Source organism: Musca autumnalis, unplaced genomic scaffold, assembly GCF_047663935.1.
Source record: "Musca autumnalis isolate F117 unplaced genomic scaffold, ASM4766393v1 scaffold_2, whole genome shotgun sequence".
NCBI lineage: Eukaryota > Metazoa > Arthropoda > Insecta > Diptera > Muscidae > Musca > Musca autumnalis.
The window spans coordinates 174,768,206-174,792,339 of NW_027411755.1; the positions used below are offsets into that span (position 1 = coordinate 174,768,206).

At 38.9% G+C, this 24,134-nt stretch overlaps 1 protein-coding gene and 1 long non-coding RNA gene across 8 annotated transcripts in view; one reads left to right on the forward strand and one right to left on the reverse strand.

Moving 5' to 3' along the window:
* Atet (ABC transporter expressed in trachea) overlaps positions 1-24,134 on the forward strand; it is a 240,800-nt gene that overhangs the window by 161,666 nt on the left and 55,000 nt on the right. The window lies entirely within an intron of this gene.
* Positions 7,071-12,476, reverse strand: LOC141394862 (uncharacterized). Its single transcript, XR_012410508.1, has 2 exons — positions 12,228-12,476; positions 7,071-12,127 (listed from the first exon to the last, which is right to left on the reverse strand). It is a non-coding gene; the product is annotated as an uncharacterized lncRNA (long non-coding RNA).

Here is a 24,134-nt window from a genome sequence, read left to right on the forward strand (position 1 = left end):
CATAATACGAACAAAGACAAAGCTAACAAATACTACAAACGAAGTCGAACGACCTCCTCCCAATAGTATATATTAACAACAACAACTGCAACAGCATCTAAATTAAATAATGGCTAAAAAAGTGAACGAACTTAACGTTTCTGTTGCAAATGACAGCTGTTTTGCAGTTCGGGCAGGCGTTAGTGTATTGTTCACATTTTTGTCTCCATCGTCATATCATATTGGCCTATACGACGTCAGCTTCAGTTGCAGTTTTGGAGAGCCAGGCTGGTAGAGTCAATCACTCAGTCAGTAAAGCAGGCAAACAGACAGCCAGCCTATGGGGCGATGGACGACGTTTGCCAAATGTTTGCTGTTGTTTTTGGTAGTGATTGTCGTGTGTGTATATGTATGGATCATACATTCCTCGCCTTTATTACCTCTTTGGGATGTGTGACCAGCGTTAAAGTTTTGGGAGAATTTACGACCAAAAGTTGATAACATTTTCAGAATTCCGAAACATTAAATGAAAAAAACCTACAGGTCAACGTTTTATACAGCCTCCATAGAACGGTGCTCCAGATGCTGTTAACTATCCAAATTCAGAATATCCATGTTTTGTTCTAGTCGGTATCGCTCAATTCGAAAAATTTTAAACATTGGTCCATGTTTTGGAAAGGACAACGCTGTTGCCGTATAGTGTGCTTGACGGTGCAGTGTGTCGTACGGGCCTGTGTTGTACACGTTTGCATCGATCCTTGTCCTATTGGAATTTAAACGGCTTTACCATCCCGAGTGTAGTTAATCAAAAACTATTCTGGTTTTTCGTAGCGATAGATGGGGACGTTACCTGAGGACCGCATTCAAAAGATAATTGTTTATGGCATCTGCGCTGCATCTGCATGAAGTCGGTCCAACCTGCTTTATAGGTTGGCTGATCTAAGGGTTGTGCCTTGTAATGTTTAGACCTCTCGTTCTAGATCATTAAGATCCCTCCTGACATACCTGAGTGGCGTGTCATATCTATGATTAGGATGACTCACACTATAACGTGCAACCAGAGCATGCCATTGTGATGCTGTACTGGAAGAATCTTTGTCTCCTCCTAGAGGGTCATGAGGCAACCTGCTGCATTTTTCAGGGCAGCATTGTGACAGGTTTGAATATTTTTTCATCGCGTTGCACATGTATTCGGGGACCACACTCGGGACGCATAGATTATCACAGACAGACCTATAGCGTTATATGTGGTCAATAGAGTTGGGCAATCTCGTTCAATTGAACGATCCGGATCACTGTCCTCGTTCAAAGACGAATGAGTAACATCATAAAAGCCAACGTGTGAAATTAAGTATACGCAGTTTTGTCAAAGAAATTACCGGTGTAAATTGACCATGGAACTGGTCAACAAAGTTTCTGTGTTTGCACCCCAAGTGCTGCCGGCTATAGACATGTTCCTACATCTCAGCTTGTCGCAGATAGCTGCGGCATGCGCGGGCGACGTGGAAATTGCTGTCAAATGTGACCCCTAGAATTTTGGGGTAGTTTGTGGTCGGAATTCTGCTACCATCGACCATGACATTCAACTCAGGGCACACGACTGCAATCCATGAGCTGAGCAGAGCGGCCGTAGATTTAGTGGCGGATATTTGCATATTCCTCACTTGGAAAGACGTGGTACTATCAGTAAAATAGAAGTTCAGCCTTTCACAAATGACATCAGGGAAGATAACTGATGCCAAGATCGTACGATCATCAACCGCATCCGATCTCAATGCCGTGTGCAGGGGGTAACATAAAAGAGAGGCATAGTTTAACAATTCCGGAAATATCACTTCATCTTGGGGAATTCTTGGTATCATTCTACGGGGCTTGGACTTCTTGTTCCTGAATTCCACTTTCGACTGCCCTCCACATATATAGTTAATTATCCAACGATTCAAATTTGGCCGGAGAATAGTCTTCTCAATGTTCTCAAACATCGTGGAGTGGATTTTCATAAGTCAATCGCCACCAACACCGTTTTATCTTGCTCTGCTTGAGTCCTCGACTAATATGTGTGGAGATAGTGTGCAGCGATGTTGTAGTGTTATGTTGCTTACGGAATACATTCTGATGATCGGCAACTGGATAGCTGTTTCTGACGCTGGGGAGGACTAAAGACTCCCGGGCAACAAAAGCGAAATCGGTCTGTACGATTCACCTTGGCTGGCATTTATGCTGGCTTCAGTATTGGAAACGTCCTGCCCAGACTTCATAAACGATGTGAGGGCTAGGGACAGGCACATCCAGCTGTTTCAGCATTACCATGGAGATTCCATCAAGGCCCAACGTTTTGGATGCTTTAGCGTTCCATTGTAACATCGCAACATAGCAACATCGTCCATTGTAAATTGTGGTGGTTCATCCTCACCAGGACGAGATCTAATGCGACGTAGTACTCTTCTCCTCGCCCTGTCACTCCCGGGATGCTCGACATACTGTCGATTGGGATAATTTGTGCACCTCTTCGGATCAGTAGGCGTGACGTCGCCAAACGGGACTGTGGTCCTATGTTCCTTCTTATCAGGGTTAGAGGGTGACTCAACCTTTGTCTACAATTCGCTTATTCCGGCTCCAATGTTGCAAATCTTCAGATTATTTTATCACTTGTTCCGTTTATGCTCACAGTACAACCTGTTAACTTCCAATGTCAGCTCATTTACTCTGGGGTCACTGGGGTTGGCACGACGAAGCTCATCACGCTCATTTGTTAGTCCCGTCGCCTCTGCCGGGACGTTTGGTCTCACTTCGGGTATTCGACCAGCAGCTATATTGCCGGCGACTGCAGCAGTGATATTTCGGGACTTCCTTTCTGCTACCTGAACATATCTCTGAAGCGATGATTAGTGAACTCTCTGAAATTCGGCCAATTAGCTCCAAATGATTGACGAAAGTGCGGCGTCCAGAGGTGGTGAAATCGGGTGGTCTGTTGATGGAGACAATTATGGTGAGATGGTCTGATCCAAGAGAAACGACGGGTTGCCAGGTAACGTCATTTGTCAGACCGGGTGAAATGATAGTTAGTCTGGCGAACTGTGACACTTTCCGCTAATTCTTGTTAGGGGCGTCCTCATTGTCCGTGCAAAATATAGAGCTATCAATATGCTCAGCCGGCACTATACCTATCTGGTCGTTTCCGTGGACCGAATGCCACAACTCATGATGCGCATTAAAGTCCCCCAGGACCAGCGGGCAAATATTGGGCCTATATCCTGGAGTACAGCTATTTATCGGTGGGGTGTTTACGTTCAACAACTCTAGCTCGGCTGTTCCACACCTGTCTGCTACCCGCATACATTCCATGTACGGGACATTAGAGCGAGGTCTCAATTGAACAGACTGGTGCAATAGGAAAGCTAGTCCCCCACCTCCACTCCTGTGCGATCCTTCCTCAATGCATTGCAACCATCACAACACTGTTAGCTGCAGTTGTTGTTGAGCTTAGTTTCCTGCACCGCCGCGACCATTATATTCTTCCGACTTAAGAAATCCACTATTTCCTCGATCGTACCTCGGACTCCATTGCAATTAAATGTGCAAAAATGATGCATTTTCCGGTATTGGAACAACAACGGCTGGTGTTAAGTGCTGCGTGTGCGGCTACTGTTTGGGGGACTGCAAGGGTGTAGCGAGATCTGATGTGGTATCTTCATCGTCTTTGCTAGCATTGAAAAAATGCTTTTTTCGATATCCTAAGTACACTATATGTATCAAGATGGCCTTGCTCGGTTCTACAAAAGAATTTGCCTGTACCAAAGTCATTAGTTTGATGTTTCACTCTTTTGTAGAACTTTATGACTTTATTCTGGCTCCGATACACCTCGATTTTTTCACATTCCCGCTTTTCAATTCTTCTATTTTTTACAGAAAAGACTGGGGTTTTCTTCTCTCCTTTTCTCCCAAAACCTCTCTCGTGCGCCACGCGTTACTATTGATTGCAGAGTAGCCATATATGCCGACACTCCTGGTCATACCATGGGTTCCTTGGTGGAGGTCGCTGGTATCCAAGTATGGATTTTGCAGCTGTTTGCATGTGCCCTAGTGCCTATAGACAGCATAATGTGCCCGTAGAGTTGCGTGGCAACACACATGAATAAACTTTTCACTGGCGCTGATGAGTTATCGCCTTAATTGTTTGCCTAATATTTGATAATTGGTCATTTTGGACCCACTTCACCGGTTTTGTTGAATCCTAAAATTAAATATCTGCATGGCAACACTGACAACAATGACTGTGCTGCTTTTCGTTCAGCTGTTTTTATGGAACAGCCTGAATTTGACGTAGACTATTGACTCGTTTCTGTTTTGTGTGTACGCTTTGCATGACAGCAGGCGCAGCTACAGTGTATAGGAAGTTCGTACCATGAGCTAACAAGCTAACACAAAACGTGATGTAATTTCTTTTCGTTCCGTTCTCCTACTCTGCTGTATTGGCAGGGAGTGAACAATGTTAAATAACATGAAATAGGTACAAAAAACATTAGAATCTTGATTGACTCATAACACTGTGCTACACAAAAATCGAACTGCAATTTTCGAGTTATAGCGGGGTAAAATTTTGCGCTTGTGACCGTATAAAGTCGAGGATATAGATCAGCGATAGGCGATGTGCGCTTACTGAGAGCAAGTGAGCGAAAACTTCAATGTAAAATGCGTTGAAATGTAATGCAATTTTTGGCATTAAACTCTCTTAGAAAAAATGTTAATGTCATACTTTGACGTGTTCGTCCTTACCGTCGGTTTAGGAATATTTTTCCTTTTCGTATTCATAAAAATAAATCCGCAACGGTCGCTGACTGTCTCATTCATCCGAACTTCTTGAAACTTTACAAATCTGCAATATATGTATCTGCAATGCCTCCTCCGTTTGCTTTTTAATTTCACAACACAAAATCTTTAGTCAATTTGCGTTGTCTTGTGGTCGGCAATGATGTTGGAGCTGTTTGTTGTTGAGTGCGTCATAGCACCGAACTTCAGTTACAGACTTCACTGTTGCTGTTAGGCAGACAGCAAATGCTAATGCCCGATACATACTAATAACAATAAAAAGTAAAGAACAAAATATTGCACTGCAGGGTAAAGTCCAACAACTTTGGAACACACGCGCTTTGGAAGACAAATGAAAAAAAAAACCATAAAAACCGATTATAAACTTCTATGGAAGTTGTCTTTGTTTAGCCACAATTCTTCATCTTGACAATGTCTGTTAATGATGGCCGCTGCTCTGCAGTGATTTCTGTCACTAACTTGTTTTTTCTTTGTTTCTCTTTGTCCAGAGGCGTTGGCCTGACATGCGGTTCATTTAAAAACCAAATGTTGAATGGGGTCAGCACCCCACAGAAGTAATATTATTACCATCAACATCATAATCGCCATCGTTCATCATGAGAATTGTAACTAACGGGAATGGAGGACAGAAAGTCAAATGTCGGCAATTTTATTTAAAGGCTTTGTAGTTCAGAGCTTATGAATTACATGCATACATATGTTTGTATGTATTTTCTTGTGCACTTTGATAAATGCAACAAAGTCTTATTTTTATCATTTGTATGATTTTTTTAAACAAAAACAAAAGTTTCTTAATTGCTTTTGCAAACCCATAATATGTTAATGGCAGTTTTAAATGTCAGATATAATTTTTGAAATTGCTTTTCTTCTGTCACATGTCATGACAGAAACTTGAATCATTTGCACATTGTATTAATTGTTTTTAATTAACACCATGAACTTTTTTCACGCTAAATTAATAATATAGTTTTCATATTAATGTAAATTATTTGTTAATTTATTAGTACTCTACACTGAGTTGTAGGAATGTTTATTTATAATTATATACATATGTATATATAATTGTTCCACAAACATCCCAGAAAGGACAAGGGAGACTTCTCTCATATCAATGAGTGCACTCCGATTCATATTAGCTCAATGATATGGGACCTACTGTTTATCGCCGAGTCCGAACGGCGAGTCTAAGAAACCACTTGTAGAGAAGTTTTATATGGCTGAAATACTCAGGAAATGCCGCCAACATTACCGAGGGGTATTTTGCCACCGTTATAGTATTGTCTGTTATCTGTAATTTCACGCTGATAACGCTTCATTTGACCTACGCATTTCCAAGCAATTGGCCAAAAACCCAAGCTATTCAAAAAAATCGACTTTTTTTAATTTTCGACTTTTGATGAAAAATTTAAATATGCGATAAAAATTTAACCAAAAATGTTAGAATCATATAAAGTCAGGGATTTGTTAGGAATATAGTAAGAGCATTTTCTCAATCAAAAACCAAGGGATTGGCATGTAAGGATACACCTATATTACCATCCAACGTTTTTGGAACTTTTAAAAGAAGGCCCGATTACAGGAAAACTATACGTTTTAGAGAAAAAAGTAATTTGTTAAAAAATGCTTAAAAAATTTCAAAAATATAATTTTTATTAAAAAATTTTAAGTTTTCTCGCCAAAAAATTTCTCGGCGCTAAGTGGGTAATTAAAGCCGTTATTTTTTTTTTTTTTTTGTGCACTAAGGTACTGCAAAATTGGCAAGACGAGGCTTGCAGTCCTCTGACTTTCGGCTGGAGGATTGTGTAAAGCTACTGATTTGATTCTTCCTCAATAAACTTTGTAAACTCTACGCAGAGAGAACCGTAAGGATTTGGCAAGACGCCCTTGGTTGCAAGATATCGAAATCATTCTAGCCGGCTATCTCAGAGAGTAGAACTGCGTCCCTTTTCTCATTACGTTTTATCTCCTTGAGGTTCGGTCCATAGATGGTCTCGCTCCAATCACCGATCATGCGTTCTTTCTGCCCGATGGTCATAACTAGCTGATGCTTACACTTTATCAACGGGTGGTCTTCAGTATTGAACTGCTTGGCTCGAATGTCATGGGCTTCTGCCGATGCACAGTGGTCGCTGCCATTGGCCAAAACTAAAATAATTAAAGTCCAATTGTTGGTACCAAATGTGTTCATATCTACTCCTAACATGTAAATTTCCTCTAAAATAAATTGTTATGGATTACCTCTTACTGTACTCTTTGAAAATAGCATCAAAAAAGAGAAATTTTAACAGGTTGGATTTCGAGGTGATTTCAAACTAAATGAACACTATGTTGACCAAACTTAATTCGAATACTGAAAAACAATGTACTAACTTAATTTTTTATAATACGTGTGTTGACTGAAGGACTTTTGTAATGTCAGTTCTTCAGTATAATAAAATTCCATGTAAAGTTGTAGTTATGTTCCCCCAACGATTTTTTTAGAAGATAAGTAGTATTCTATAGATTCTATTTGCAAAATATCAGCTGCATCTTTCCGCGACTTTGGAACTTGTTTCCAAGATACTAAGGGCACCTTTCAGGGTGTTTTTGCCATTTTGCAGGTGCAGGTGATACATTTCAGCTTTTTAAATATATAGATGAGACAATGTTCGGTTCAGTTATATGAAGGATACGACAAAATGTGATCCTCAATGTAAAATTTGGAAAATTTAGCTATTTTGACTGATTGTTACAGCTAGAACTCTAAAAATACCGAATATTGGGCGGTACCGATTTATGGGGAAAACATCAAAGGGTCGGCCTACATTAATCGACAATTTTCTGCCTCAAGGAAAGATTTAGTGGCATTTCGGCAATTTCGAGTTAATAGTTTATTTAAAACAATCAAAATTCCGAAATTCCTATGTTCAATTTTTTTTGCTTCTTTTTATATTTGGGTTGCTAAACTGACAATTTCGTATTGATATCTGCGCAGGAAGTATTTTTGGCCGCTCTTCCCATACAAGTTCGACCATAGTGCGATGGTAGTGTGGAATATATCCAATACCATCTTCTGGGTCTTCGCTAGTAGTGGACATTAATAATTTGGAAACATGTTCTTTCTATATCCTGAGTACACTATATGTATCTTTTATCAGATTACCTCGTTTGTCTCTAATGGAGCATGTTCCTTTACCTAAGCCATCAGTTTGATGTTTTACTCTTTAATAGAATTTTCGGACATGTCGTTGGTTTTTATATCCACACCAAAATATGGAGGGTATATTAAGTTTGTCTATACATTTGTAACTCATCGAAATTTGCGACCCTATAAAGTGTATATATTCTTGATCAGCATAAAATTCTAAGTCAACTTAGCCGTGCCCGTCCGTCTGTCCGCCCGTCTGTTGCAGTCACGCTATCTTCCGAATGATCCGACCGAGCTACATAGCTGAAATTTATTACACATGTGGTTTGGTCTGAACTTAGATCAATCACGAAGATTGGCTATATCGGGCCTCATTTTGGTATAGCCCCCATATAACGGTACCACCGGATCTCAGCTATTTTGACGTTTTTAGCTACACTTTCATACTGAATCAGCTATAAATTGACATTTAGGGTTCCCAGTGACTAAAAAACTTTTCCACCAGAAATTATGGTCAGAGGTCTACGTTTTGGTACAACCCCCATATAGCGATACAGCCCGATTTCAGATATTTTGATGGCTTTACCTACATTTTCTGGTCGAATTAGCTATAATTTGACATTTAGGGTTTCTAGTGGTCAAGTAACTTCTCCCAATAAAATTGTCGCATAAATACCAAAACCAATAATTCCATATTAGCTCATAGTATTTCATGGTGGAGGGTATAAAAAGTTCGACCCGGCCGAAATTAACGCTTTTTAATATGCTTGCTTAAAGTTGGATCTGTTTGATATCTATAAATCAAAAGCCGAGAAAATTTTTTAAAGGAAATTTGACCTGGATGATTTAGACCTTGAAGATGAGGTTTGATGGATTCTATGGTTTCACAATTTTTATTCTTCAAGACAAGAGCTACGACTTTGCGCATACGAGTAAACTAAAATTCTTAGCGTTTTAGAGATATGTGCCGTACAAAGGATAGCTTTTGACGTCAAGGCCTCAAGTTGTTAGGGACCCATAACCACGACGAAAAAGCAACTCTGATGCAACGCAGGGACACGTGCCATCTTATTGTTGGTCTTCAATCACATGATGACTCAATTTCCTTGGGGAAATTTTCTGCTATCCAGTTATGGATTTTGCGGCTGATTGAATGTAGTATACAGTACTTTGAAACCATTTTCCTATGTTATCGGCACGAAAAGTGCTTTCATTAAGCAATTGAGTGTGTTGGGTGGAATATGTTGTAGGTATCTATTGTATTTGTTTCTTACAGTTGTCGAACTTTCCTGTGGTGAAATGTGTCGATGTTTGCTCCTCGGAACGATCGTACATCCAAAACGATCGATGAATGTCTTCCATCTATCACGACGTGAACAGAGTTCTCGTTTGCTTACCTTGTGCCAGCCAGCTTCCCTTATGAATGTAGAGAGTTTTTTGCCACTGTGAAGTCTATCGGTCTCATTCCGTTGTGAGATGTTTCACTGTTTATACCCTTAGCCTTTGGGCCTTTGGGTATGTATATACACTTTGATACGATTTTAGATCCCAAGTACGTTTGGACAAAATACGTTTCAGACAATTTGGAGTTGTTTTAGCCCTCTCCGTCAATCTGTCTGGCTGGCTGATGCACACAATAACTCTCGAAGGGATCAACCGATTCGAACTAAATTGTGCACTTCGTAATACTTTGTCCAAACTTAGTTTAAGTTCGAAGATGGCCCATATCAATCCACACCTTTTTCTGTAAAATGGTGTGAACGATAACTCTCGAAGGGAGCAATCGATTTGGTCAAAACGTAGCACATCTTATTAATCCTTCTAGGTATAGATCAGCTTGGAATATGGACTTTTTGGCCCACTCCTTGGGATACTTCCCACACAAAATTTGGAAAAAGTGAAGTTTATAAGCTCCTCCCGGATAGTTTCGAAATTTATCCACAGATGGTTTTTGCGACCCCTGTAAGACAATTTAATTTTTTTGGAAGTCCATACTTCCTGAGATAATGGCCTAAAGCTCCAAGAAAACTAAGCGGCACCATCTAAAATGGTAAATCCCACAGGGAGTTTCTGATTGGTCCAAATCTTGAAGATCGTATTATTTCATCCTATCATGTATCAAGTTGCAACATGGACTATATATGTTCCTCCCACACAAAAATTTGAGAAAAGTGCAGTTTGAAGACTCGTAACGGATCAATTTGAATTTTTTGCAGAAGGTTGTTTTCACGGTCCCTATTGCAATGGTAAATTTGTTTTCGGGCGCATGTCCATACGTCCTAAGCTCCAAAAAACCCTGCCGGAACAAAGCGCTGGTAAAATACATTTTTGCTCGTCCTTGTTTTCGGTTTCGGTTGGGCACAAATCAGACTGATATTGAAAAATATAAATTTTATTTGAACTGTAAGTCTTTCATTCACAAATCCACATTTACAAATTATTCAAATTCCGAATCAAGGCACATTGAATATGGCAACCGATTCACGCCAGCTGATTGTTACATGACACGTAAAAGAAGTTATGAAGAGTTCCCGAACATTCCAGATCACGCTTCTTAAAACGTTTGCGGTGGTCATCAGCTTTAGAAAGGTTTATTTTTTTCATATTATGTTTTTTTTTAGTAGTGGGTGCCACCGTGGTGCAATGCTAAACACACCCTCCTAGCACACTGCATGCCCATATTCGATTCCCACGCTAGGCAAAAATCAAATTCTTTACGGTGGCAAAATACTCCTCAACATAATGTTTCAGCCATGTACAATTTTTGCAAAAGTGGTGTCTTTAGATGTACCGTTCGGATTTGGCTAAAAAGTCCAACATACCACATTAACTAATATGAAACGGGGTGCAGTCTTTGACATGAGATAAGTCTTCCTTGTGTTTTGGGTTATTAACTTCACGCCTAACCCAAGATGTGTTCGTTTATTTAATGCGTGTTGAACAAGTCAGTGCCCACTTAAGATAAAAGAGGGACCAGTAAGTCCTTGACTGTGTCTTCTTAAAGCTGCTCAGAACCGTTTTTGGTATCTTTCATCCCCCTGCGTCAGTAAAATCAATAGGTATCGTTATTTGAGGTCTACATCTAAACATTGACCTATGTCAAAAATTTTTGGTAGGGAGACTTTCGATTCATAGAAAATCCGAAATGTTAAATGACCCATCTTCCAAGTTAAACTGAGTTTGGAAAAACTATTAGATTGTATAATGTTTGGCCCAGTTGCTCCGTTCACGAGTTATCGTGCGCTCCAGCATGTCGGACAGACTCTTCCGTTTAGGTACATATGTACTCCATTCATTGATAGAATTCAATTGCAGACTTTGGACCCGCCAAGCCAACATACGAGTAAATACAAATTTACGTAAATATAGGGTGTTTTTTTAAGCCCGATAGAACTTGAAATTGTTAAAAATAACACAAAAAATTAAATTGTAATGAAAAATATTTTTTTATTCGAAAGATCAATACGTGACATTAACATTTGAAAATGATTTCGGGCATATGGGCACCGCGGCTGCACTGACGAAGTGCATTCTGGACGTCCAATTTTTGGCCACTTTTTCGAGCACTGCTGGCCGTATGTCACGAATAACACGAACAATGCTGGCTTCCAAGGCATCAATTGTTGCTGGTTTATCAGCATAAACCAGTGACTTCACGTAGCCTCACAGGAAATAATCGAGAGGTGTCAAATCGCACGACCTTGGAGGCCAATTGACAAGTCCACTTCTCGAAATCAACTTATCGCCAAATTTGGATTTCAATAAGTCGATGGTTGCGTTCGCCGTATGGCACGTAGCGCCATCCTGTTGAAACCACATCTCCTCTGGATCAATGTCATCCATATTTTCAAACAAAAAATCATTGATCATGGTGCGGTAACGATCTCCATTGACCGGCCTCATTTTTGAAGAAATAAGGTCCGATGACGCCTCCAGCGTGAAAACCGCACCATACGGTGCATTTTTCTGCATGTAATGGAGTCTGTAGGGTCTCTTGTGGATTGGTCTCACTCCATATGCGGCAATTTTGCTTATTAACAAACCCGTTAAACCAAAAATGAGCCTCATCGCTGAACACAATTTTGCGATAAAACAACGGGTCGAATCGACGACTGATTTTCAAAGTAAATTTGGATAATTTCGTAGCGTTGTTCAAGCGTGAGTCTATTCATGATGATTTGTCAGAGTATACTGAAACAAATAAAAAAAAAGTTTCATCAAAATTTAATTTTTTGTGTTACTTTTTACAATTTAAAGTTTTATCTAGCTTAAAAAAACACCCTTTACAAACCTATTTTATTGCTTTTGTAGCTTTCAATTTCAATGGCAATTATTACTTTTTTATTTATAATTATATATTGGGATTTTGTTTAGTCACGACTGCTTGCATTTTATTGTTCTCGACATTATCGTCAATTTGAGATGAATGTTGCCAGTTATGAATATGAATACCTAATGGGATACGATAAAATATTGGTTTGATTACATCGGCAATAATTACTCATATTAAATATGTATATGTATGTATTGTATTACAGTAAAGGAAGTATTGCGTCAAGCGTGTTTATTATATCCACTTAATATTGAATGATCGTTTAATAGCCATTTAAAGAAAAGGTTTGTAACAGAATCGTTTTAAAAATATAAAAAATTAACAAAAGAATTAAACCCTCAAAACCGATGGATGGTAGAAATATGTTTCCATTAAATTAAATTAACTAATTTGGTCAACATATATGATTTTGTTTTATATTTAGAGTCCATGATTAGAAACGGTTACATGTTTTCTGAAATCAGATTTCGTAGGTTGCCAGCTTTCTGTTGCAGATTTCTGACTCTGACTGGATACGAGAACAAACTTAAAAATTATATATTCATTTGGCTTTTGAGATGCTATATTTTATTCTGGCCAACCTATGCTCATGATCCGATTGACTTCTTCCCCCATTAATATCAAAAAAACAACTTTGCAACATGTTGTTGCTCCAATCCACATCTCAACTTCTTGAGTACATTTGTACTCAACATGTTTAGCAACCACAAGCTCAAATGTACTCGTATGTACGTTTCGCTTCATATCGTACTAGGTCAGTAACATTTGGTCAATGGTGCAAGAGACTACTGGCCATTCGCACTCATGACGATGTTTTGGGGGTTCTGTATACACAAAATACAAATTTATGTACATATGTACTTATGAACGACGGAAACCCAATTTGCTTTGTTTCATGATAAAAAGCTTGGTACACTAGACTACAGAGGCCCATTAACAATATAATCCACATTATAATTGTAAACATTTTGTTCAAATCTATGTATATACGCAAAATTTCATAATAAAAAACAAAACATGCCCCTTCCCCTCGACCAGAAAACAATGGGCATGTAATAATTAGCTTTGAAATGTGTGTTTTTGTAATTATAAATTCTTGAAACGTTCAAAGTCCAGTGATTAGAAATCACGGCCGCGTGTACTTGTGAGGAAACACAAAACATATGTTCGTTCATTCATATGCAGATTATGTGTATTAGTTGTTGTTGTTGTTGTAAATAAGCAGTAGCAACCAATCGAAATAAATGTTGGGCATACATATAAGTTTGGTGTGATTTTAACAAATGCCGGAATGGTCAACGTTTGAAATGATAATTCTATCACCAACATTATTATGTATGTAACATAAAAAGGAGACGAGATAGGGATAAATAGAATCACTTTCTTAGTCGATTTATACATGCCCAGATACTGATTTGGACATAGCTCCCATATATGTATATGTTCGCCCATTCAATTCAGGCCAAATATTAATTAAGGCTGCATTTTCCGGACCTTAACTGGGCTAAAACCCCGTGTTTGCCTTGGCAGCTAGCGTTTTTCTGAGGCGGCGATAGATGGGGAGAGTCTCCGATCTCGGAATTCACCCTGCACTTTTATACTCCCTGCAACTACATCAGTAAGAATGCTATTCAAGCGTGCCAGATAGGCTCGTTGATCTAGATAATGAATATCTCCTGCGCTCCTCTTCGCCGTAACAGTCTCGGAGTGCTTTATAAACTGTCAGTTAAATTAATTCGTGAAAGTAACAGCCGTGCTTTTTTCCTTCTTTCCTGGATTCGAGGGTGATTTAACAGTTGCCCTACTATCATGTACCAATGTTTCATTGCTTCAGGTGGTTCAGAAACTTTTTCCGCTTACGACGTACGACGAGGTATACGACCAACATGTCTGTAGTTAACGGCTACAGCAGTGGTGATTGATAAATTCTCTCTCCACGGTTCAGCAGTTATGAAGTCGGATGGTCTGTTTACGGAGACAATGATCGGAAGATGGTTGCCATAATTCTGGTGTCTGACAAGCTGTGCAATCTCCTCTTATCCTCGTAGGAGCTTCTTTATTTACCTTGCAAAATGTGGAGCTATCAAATTGCACGGCCAGCGCTGTACCACTCTGTCCATTGTCTTGGACGGAATGCCAAACCTCATGGTGAGCAATGAAGTCTCGTAGCACCAGACGGTTATTGCCCTCCAATAGCGAACTAATGTCGGGTATATAACGCAAGGCAAAGCTATTCATCATCGGTATGTACACATTAAGAAACTCTACCTCGGCAGGCCCACACTTTGTTGCTACCCCCTTAAATTCTATGTATGTAGAGCCAAGCGGACAGACTGATATATAAGACAAGCAAATCCTCCTCCGTTTCTTGGGCTTTTTTCCGATTAGATGTTCCTCCGACTTATAAAGTCTACTATTCCGCTGACCGTTGCAGTGGAATTGCAGGAATGATGCATGTCCGGGGCGCTGAACAACAACTTGGGTTGTTAGATGCTGCGTTTGTTGTTGTTGGGAAGACTGACGATGATTCCGACAACGAAATTGGAGACACGCTAGGAGATGCTCTGTCGCAGCGAGCAGCAACATAACTCCTATCGCACTAATCCTGGAGGCGAATAAGAGTAGCCTCTGAAGTGCACCCATTCCATACATCCATTACACATCACCGAAGTTGACATATGGTGGATACGGATCTTGCAAACAGAACAGATCCATGGCCCAGAGGGGTTCTTCTCTATCGGATCGAACTACCTAGGAGTAGCCATTCCGAGATATATTGCTACTTTTCTGGTGAAAAAGTATACGAACACAAACACATAATTGTTGAGGTGACGACCCCTGGTCGCGTCAATCTGTCTAAAGGTGGTCTACCTCTAGCCCAGATATCCCTGATTGAAATACCTCTACCGATTATTGGCCCAATAATTCACCAGATATAGTCCTAGCAGAATGGATTGACAGCTTAACGTTTTGCACCAAATAAAAAAGAAGATAATACCATCATAATTCGGCACATATAAGCAATAGAAATGTTTTTATACCCTCCACCATAATATGGAGGGTATAATTAAATTTGTCATTCCGTTTGTAACACATCGGAATATTCATCGGAGACCCTATAAAGTATATATATTCTTGATCAGGGTAAAATTCTAAGTCGTTAAAACCATCTCCGTCTGTCTTTGGAAATCAAGATAAAGCTCGCAATTTTTTAGATAGAGCTTTGTAATTTCGTATACAAGTTTCTATTACTCCTATGATGTTTGGTATTATAAATGGGCTATATCGGTCCACGTTTTGATACGGTATTTTGAAGGTTTTAGCATCAGTATCACACCGAAATGGCTGAAATTTGGCACTTAGTCTTCGTCGGAGGGTATACAATTTTACCCAGAAATTTGTCGGTATAGGTCCACATCTTCATATAGCCCCCATAGAACGGACCTCTCGATTTTAGGTGTTTTGAAGGATGTGGCCTCAATATTCCTCAGAAATGGCTGAAATTTTGAATTTAGCCTTCCTTGGTGGTATAACACTTTCCGCCAGAAACTTATCGGTACAGGTCCACTCCTTAGTTAACCCCATAGAACCGTAACTCCCGATTATTTTGAAGGTTGTGGCGAGAATAATCCACCGAAATGGCTGAAATTTGGTAATTAGTCTTCATTTGGGGTTTGTCAACGTACCATATGAAATTTGTCGGTATATACCCACGCCTTTATATAGCCCCCATAAAACGTACCTCCCGATTTTCGGTGTTTTGAAGGTTGTGGTCTCAATATTCCTCAGAAAAGGCTGCAATTTGGTATGTAGTCTTCGTTGGTGGTATAACACTTTCCCCCAGAAACTTGTCGGTACAGGCGCTCGTCTTAGTTTAGCCCCCATAGAACCGTACCTCTCGATTTTCGATATTTTGAAGGTTGTGGCCTCAATATTCCACCGAAATGGCTTAAATTTGGCATTTGGTCTTCATTTGGGGCTTGTCAACGTTCCATATGAAATATGTCGGAATAGGTCCACGCCTTCATATAGCCCCGATAGAACCGTACCTCCCGGTTTTCGATATTTTGAAGGTTGTGGCCCCAATATTCCACCGAAATGGCTGAAATTTTGTATTTGGTCTTCATTTGGGGTATTAAACGGTCCACACGCCTGAGTATAGCCCCCATAGAACGGTACCTTCCGATTTTAGGTATTTGGAAGGTTTTAGCCTCTTTATCACACCGAAATGGCTTAATATTCGTTGGGGCTATAAAACTTTCTCGCAGAAATTTGTCGGTATAGGTCCACGCATTCATGTAGCCCACATAGAACGGTACCTCCCGATTTTCGGTATTTTGAAGGTTGAGGCCACAGGAACCCACCGAAATGGCTGAAATTTGGTATTTGGTCTTCATTTGGGGCTTGTCAACGTTCCATGTGAAATTCGTCGGTATAGGTCCACGTTTCGATATAACCCCCATAGAACTGTACCTCCCAATTTTCGTAATTCTGAAGGTTGTGACGTCAATATCCCATCGAAAGACTGAAATTTGTTATTTAGTCTTCCATGGGGTTATCAAATATTCCAGAAGAGAATTACCAGTCCGCGGGTTCCTATATCCCCCAAAGAAGCATACCTCTTGATTTTCGGTATTTTGAAGGTTTTACCGAAATATTGGAAATTTGGTATTTAGTCTTCTCTGATTCTAAAAATGTTCCGTTAGAAATTTGGAGGTGTATGTCGACTTTTATGATAAAGCCCCAAGGTTTTGAAGGTTAGTTACCCAGCAAACCAATCGTACCGACATCGTAACGAAATCGGAACAAAATTCGGACAATACGTCCGATATCTGATCCGAAATCGTAACGATATCTTAACGAAAGTTGTATGAAGTGGTTGACATAATTTCGGAACGAAATGTCGGAGCGACATCGGATCGATTTCGGTCCGATTTCGTAACGAAATCTGAAGAAAATCCTTGGGAAATTCGGAAAGGAAATTTTTTTCCGACATTCGTTCCGAAATCGGAACGAAAACGGTACAAAATCTGAACTATTTCCTCTCCGAAAAATCGTTTAGAAATCGGAACGAAACCTGAACGACTTTGCTTCCGAAATTGTTCAGACGTGTCGGACATCAGACATTGTTTTACCGAACTTGCTGAAATTTGGTATTTAGTCTTCTTCATAAACGAAAGGAAACAAATAGTTCCATTTTACCTTAATAACGAACTTAACGCCGTTCATACTTGTTTTTCGGGTCAAACCGTTCCTGTCCCTCTGAAATGTATTTAAATGCAATTTACATTACAATTTCAGCATGTTGTTTGATACATTGATACAACAACTTGAAGTCAATGTTCACTTAACTAACCTAACCCAACTGCTATAATCCCATAGTGAAGGGCCATCAGTTTGCCTCCCCTGCCACTACTAACAACAGCATTCACGTGTCATTCTAAAAAGTGTGTGTGTGTACGTTTCGAAATTCTTCTTCTTCGTTACTGCCTTGCATTTGGTGCTTGTTTTATATTTCATTTTCGTAATAATCTTCTTTATCGTTTTCTTTGTTGTTGTCACCCCATTTTTAATGGATCGTAGAAGGGGGACGGGGGCTAATGTTGCCTTTTTTACATGAATTCACTTATGAGCGTCCATAGTACGAGTACATGTTACATGTTAAACCACTTAGCAATGACCATGAAAATCCAAAGAAGACTCAAACTTGTTTGTTTTTGTGTTCATGGTAAGGCCGTTAGATATGACTTTTTTGTTAATGTTTGTTCTTTTGTTGTTTCTTGATGTCGTAAATTAAAATGTATCGACTTATTGTCTACAATAAGTTCTGATGTCTGATGGCTTTTTCATGGGGTCTTCAGATTTTATTTGGAAAAAAGAAACAAATGACCATTGGCGAAAAAAGCATGGCCATTTTGTTTTGCGTTTTTTTTTGCATTTCTCTCAAAGTTAGTCAGAGAGATTAGTTTGAAAGGGGGAATACATAGAAGAAAATTAACTGGTGACCAGTGTTGTCACATCTCAAAAGGAGAAATGGCCAGGACAGGCCTTTCTTATTTCGAACTACATATTTTACTCATTACTAAGTAATGTGTACGATTGCACAGACTGTGTTCATCCAACTACAAAAGCGAGTGATGTGAGTTCATCGCTCACATTCGGAAAACGAATTTCTTGTTAGCAAAAATACGAAGAGTTGTGACATAAATGCGAGGGTGTAAGCAACCCCTTATGTTCGAAAGCGTGGCACAGTGCGTAGGGTGTTTAGTTATAAAGCAGAAGTTTGCATATTCAATCCCAGCAGCAGATAATTCAAAATGTGGAATGTTATGAAATGAAGCCTTAATTTACTTCGGCAGTTCTAAAAAAAAATAGGATATATTTTTATATTTGTCAACTTTTATTGGCCCTAACAAAAATAATGAGTAAGTAGGTTAATTTGTAAGTAGTTACAGCCACCAAAAATTACAAATTGGTAATGAGAGTATCCAAGCAAAAAACTCTCAGTACCAAATTGTAATTTTCGAGTTTTATCTGGATACAAGGCACATAGCGCTTACCTCCTAAATAGCTTAATGTACCTTCTACCCCAAATAACAAATTTCCAAGTTGTCTAAAACTGTATTGAAGGAGGTATATAAAACCTACATCATATCACCGACAACTTATAATCTATAAGTATACAGCGGAATCCTATGCAAATGCATATATGGTTAGGATGGTCGTAGAGAAAATCTGATTGGACAGAAACTCGTTTTATCACAAAATAATACGAATTAGGCCCAGAAAATTTTGCCTTTTTGCATATCGTGCATATTTTTACATATTTGCGTAAAATGAGCATATGCAAAGCCATATGCAAAAATATATACAAGGATTTGTGGTCTAAAAATCCCACCGAAATGACGGAAATGTGGTATTAAGTCTTCGTTAGGGGTATGAAACTTTACACCTGAAATTTGTCCGCATGGGTCCACGTCTTCATATAGCCGTAGAACGGTACCTCCAGATTTCCGATATTTTGAAGGTTGTGGCCTCAACATCACACTTAAATGGCTGGCATTTTGTATAAATTCTTCGTTTGGAGTATAAAACTTTCCACCGGAAATTTGTCAGTATAGGTCCACGTCTTCATATAGCCCCCATAGAGCGGTACCTCCCGATTTTCGGTATTTTGAAAGTTGTAGCCTCAATATCCTACCAAAATGACTGAAATTTGGTATTTAGTCTTCGTTGGGGTTATAAAACTTTCCACCTGAAATTTCTCGGTATAGGTTCACGTCTTCATATAGCCCCCATAGAATGATACCTCCCGATTTTCGGTAATTTGAAGGTTGAGGCTGTGGTTATACATATCACTATTTTATTGACTTGCCTTAATAGAATTTTAAACAGAAACATTTTACATTCAAACATTTTTGCATATGCAAAAGTTTATGCATTTTGCATATGTAATGAGAAGCCAAAAATATGCCCAGTCCCAAAATTTGACATGAATCGGACCAAAAATAGGGGTTGCATAAAATTCCGCTATCTATCTATAACTTAAATAAAATAGAAAATTCCCACAATTCCTGTGCTTTAAAGTAACGTGTGGAAAACTTGTAAAACGAAAGGAAATGGAATCTAAGGATATGTTATACTACAAACAGTTCTCTCTTATTTTGCTCTTTTTACCATTATTCGTTATCCTACATCATCTGATTTTTATTGGTTGTACTGCGCATGTCCTCCATTTCTCCATGAATGACGACTGAGTGACGAAGTCTGATTGTTAACTGTCTATCCTTCTCTCTGGGACGTACCCTTCTCATGCACCTAAGCATTTGTAATTACATTTGACTTACAAAAACAAACGACTCTTGTGTATTTTAATTAATTTTTTAATTGAATAATAATTATTATGAATGACAATGGCACGATATGGAAATGGAGGTGGATAAGACAAACACGACAGTGTGACCAAGACCGTTATGTGTAAGTTATATTCCAGGAATTCCATTGACTATTTTTCACGCCTTCAAAGAGACAAAATAAAAACACCACTACACCTGGGCACTATTTTTCAAGGAATTTCTTTTATATGATTGCGACATTGATATACATGGTAACATACCAGGGACTTAGAACATTCATACATATCGTCACCATAAATGCCAAAAGCCCAACTTAACGAAATAATAATTTTACAGGAGAAGCAAAAATCGTTATAAAAAAAAAACTGTTTCATGGAATATTAATCATATACTCGCGTTCATATGGGATATTATCAATCATATACGAATGGGAGTAAGTAAGGAAACGCTTGGTTGTGGGATCCGTCATTACAACAAAAAATTTGCAATGTTATCCCATTTTCCGAAATGCATGCAAGAGCATGTATTTTAGTATTATGTATTAGAATCAATCAAAAAACTAATTTTGACTTTTTCGGAGATACGACTTCGGGCATTGTACCGTCGCACAGTGGATCCACTTGTATGGAGAAAGTGGCCAAAAATATTTAGAGTGTAAAAATCAAGCCAATGCGCCGATTACAGCTTTGTGCTGCTGCGAACAGTGTTTTAAGATACCACGAGCGTGAAATTCTCCCCCTTACCCCTCTGAAGGGGGTATACGGTAAGAATTGTTTTATGCTGTTAATACAAAATGACATGAACAAAGGTCCCGATTATCTTATGATGCAAAAATAGGGTTGGGGAAACAAAAGAATCCCCAAAACAACATAAAATCCGACCAATTTAGCGGATTAAAAATATCAATATTTTTGTCTGAAAATTGGTAAAATTTGTCATATAGATCTTATAGCGTTCTTCCTGGAAGGCACATACCGCCAACGTAAGACTAATTTGGAAGAAGATTTTTTCATCTTGCCACTGATGCCAATTATGTTAATGTACGTGGTCTGATAACAGAGTTATACGCTAATATATCCATAGAAACCATATTCTAGGGCAGCTTTAGTCAGCAACCCACCATTTATAGTCTGGCACTAGATGGCAGCTGATTTTAATACTGAATAATCTTAAAACCATGACCTACTTTGGAAAATTATTCCCGAGGTGGGCACTGGTGGGCATCATGACTAAAACCTTAGGTAAAATTTAAGTATATGATCGAATTGGCATTACAAACTACACTAAGAAAATATGCAGCTAACTAGAATTCCACAACACGCTAAAACACTATTTTTAATGAAAACAAGTAAAAAAGTATCAGTCGGCTTTGCCGACAGAGATATACCCTCAGCCTGTGCAAATTGAAACACTTTTTTCACAAAAAAACTTATGTATTTATTTAGGGGGTTTCAAAATTTTGGTCGTGTGAACCGACAAAAATGTTGATTAGGATTAAAGTTCAAAAATTTTCCGGAAAAGGTACTTAAAGGAATGGATCGACATAGACCAAGGGGTGCCATAGGGGGTTTTTACACCCTTCGGGCTGTTTTCTCAAAAAGTATGGACTTGCCCTTGAAACAACTTTTACCATCGTAATTGAGGCAGCGAATGTAAGTTGTTTCAACAAAAATCAAAGTGATTCAATAGCATGTCTTAAAGTGAACTTATCCAAAATTTTGTGTGGGAGGTACGGGATGGAGTGGACAAATATAGTCCATATTCGAACCTGATCTATATCTGGTAGATGTTATGAGAATGTGTAAAGTATGGACCAAATCGGACACTCCCATCAAGAGTTATCGTGCGCACAATTTTTCCGAATATTTTTGAACTTTTGTGGGGTAGGTACCTGAAGGAGTGGACCGATTTGGCTTATCTACGAACTTAAACTAAGTTTGGAAACAATATTACGTAGCCCAAATTTTGGCTGGAATCGGCATATCCGTTCGAGAATTATCTTGCGCTTCCACCCATAAACATGGTGTCATAAAGTTTGTTTTTCAAGTTTCAGGCTATTTTTTCAGGAAGTATGGACTTGACCCTGAGGAAATTTGTACCTTCGTATAGGGGACAGTGAATACAAGATGTTACAACAAAAACCAAGGCGATTCGAGAGCAGGTCCTAAACTGAACTTTTCCGAAATTTTGTGTAGGAGGTACTCGAAGGAGTTTACCGATTGAGTCCATATTGGAACCTAATCTAAGTCTGGTAGAAATTTCATAATGTGCAAAGTATGGACAAAATCGGTTACTCCCTTCAAGAGTTATCGTACGCACAAATTTTCCGAACATTTTCGAACTTTTGTGGGGGAGGTACCGGAAGGAGTGGACCGATATAATCCGTCTTTGAACTTGAACTAAGTTCGGACAAAATATTACGAAAGCCAAAATTTGGACCGAATCGGCAGATCCGTTCGAGAGTTATCTTGCGCTCCAACCACTACACACTGTGTCATAGGGTTTTTTGTAACTTTCAGGCTATTTCCTCAGGAAGTATGGACTTGCCCCTAATGAAACTTACAGCGTTGTATAGAGGACAGCGAATACAACTTGCGTAAACAAAAATCAAAGCGATTCGAGACCAGGTCCTAAACTGAACTTTTCCCAAATTTTGTGTGGCAGGTACCCGAAGGAGTGGACCGATTGAGTTCATATTGGAACCTCATCTAAGTTTGGTAGAAATTAAACGATGTGCAAAGTATGGACCAAATCGGTTATGCCCTACAAGAGTTATCGTGCACACAAGTTTTGCGACAAGTTTTGAACCTTTGTGGGGGAGGTACCTGAAGGAGTGGACCTATATGGCCCATCTTCGAACTTAAATCGAATCTGGACAAAATATTTCGATACCCAAAATTTGAACCGAATCGATTGATCCGTTCGAGAGTTATCGTGCGCACCAGCCAGCCAGACAGACAGACAGACGGACGGATCGTACAAACATACTTGGGGTCTAAAACCATTATTTCGATGAGGCACATTTTTGGTCGTATCAAAGTGTAAATACCCTCTTTAGCCTAAAGGCTGAGGGTATAATTAAGCTATTACCTCCTCCTTCAAAATCCACTATAATATTTTGTATACGTATTAGTTTCGCGATATTTTTAATATAGTTACTTGCACTTAAAACATTGGTTGTACTCACAACAAAAAATATTAGTCAAATGTTCCGAGTTTTGAGGCTATTCTTAAGAAGATTGCGTTCGAATAAAACAAAAACTAATATATTTTTAAAAAGGTCCATGTCATAGCTTTCAGAGTTGCCAGATGTTGTACCAAAATGTTGACATTAATTTTTTTATTTTTGGCCAATGGGTGGATCCACTGTGCGTCGTAACAAAATATACAAAAAAATACAAAAAAATTTAAACAATCCGAGACAAGTCTTTAACGGCACTCTTTTCAAAATTTGTGTGGGAGGCACCCAAAGGAGTGCACCGATGTGGACCATATTCGGCCGTAATCCAAATCTCCAAGAAATAATACGATGTACAAAATTAAGATTAACCCGGTTTCTCCCTTCGAGGGTTATCTTAGGCACTAGTCAGTTTAGTTGGCTCGTATCAGGAAGTATGGTTTGCCTCAAAAAAAATTGCACCGTCGTAAAAGGGGCCGCAAGGCGAGCACGTTTCAAACAAATTCAAAACGGTTCGAGAAAAGCTGTTAAACTATATTTTTTCCCAAAGGAGTGGGCCGATATACACTACCGCTCACTTGAATAGAACCCCCCTGCAAAATTTTTTTCAATCTCCATTTTTTCCAAATTATACAAGATATGAAATTATTAAGTTTTGTTATATTTTGCTTCATGTGTTTGGAGTAAACTTAGTCATTCATTTGCATTCAAGTCCAATTTGTATAAGAATTATGCAAGGAAAACAAAATAAAGTCAAAAATTGAAGTAAAAAAATTGGCTCATTTGAATAGAACCCCCCTTTAAAACTTGGGAATACAGAAAGATTGTAGT